The following is a 527-nucleotide window of genomic DNA, read 5'->3' as shown; positions in this document are numbered from 1 at the left end:
GGTGGTTCTAACATGTACGCGTACTGTAACCGCGCCAACTAAAGGACGAAGGAACGCTCCGTCCTATCTCTTTCTTTCTTCGTTCTTTTCGTTCGCGCGGTTACAGTATGCGTACAAGTATTTTTGACCACGAGTTCTAGTGTGAACAGAAATTTTGGCAGTGGGAACAAAATTTTCTGTGGCGTTGAGCTCTCCCCTGTCATAGCGATAGAACTGCAGAGAAATACTGCACTACTGTAGTAAAATAAATCGTTACGACAGAACATTTTTTCGTTTTGGCACGATTCTCTCTTTTCTTTCGACTCGGATGACTCTAATTACTAAAACCTCTATGCGAGCGCCCACTTTAAGTTGAATAATAGTGTATATTCTTCCGGGGAACATTAACCTAAAAGAGCATTTACCACTAATAGTCTTTAAAATTTTTTTTCCCTTACGCAGCACAAGGCGCCGTTGGCAGCCAAACGAAAGGAACTATGGCGGCGACAACTACCACTAATCTACCTCTCCTTTGCGTGCTGATCGCC

The sequence above is a fragment of the Amblyomma americanum genome, chromosome 3 (genome assembly GCF_052857255.1).
Source record: "Amblyomma americanum isolate KBUSLIRL-KWMA chromosome 3, ASM5285725v1, whole genome shotgun sequence".
Classification (NCBI taxonomy): Eukaryota; Metazoa; Arthropoda; class Arachnida; order Ixodida; family Ixodidae; genus Amblyomma; species Amblyomma americanum.
This window is presented reverse-complemented; position numbering follows the sequence as displayed.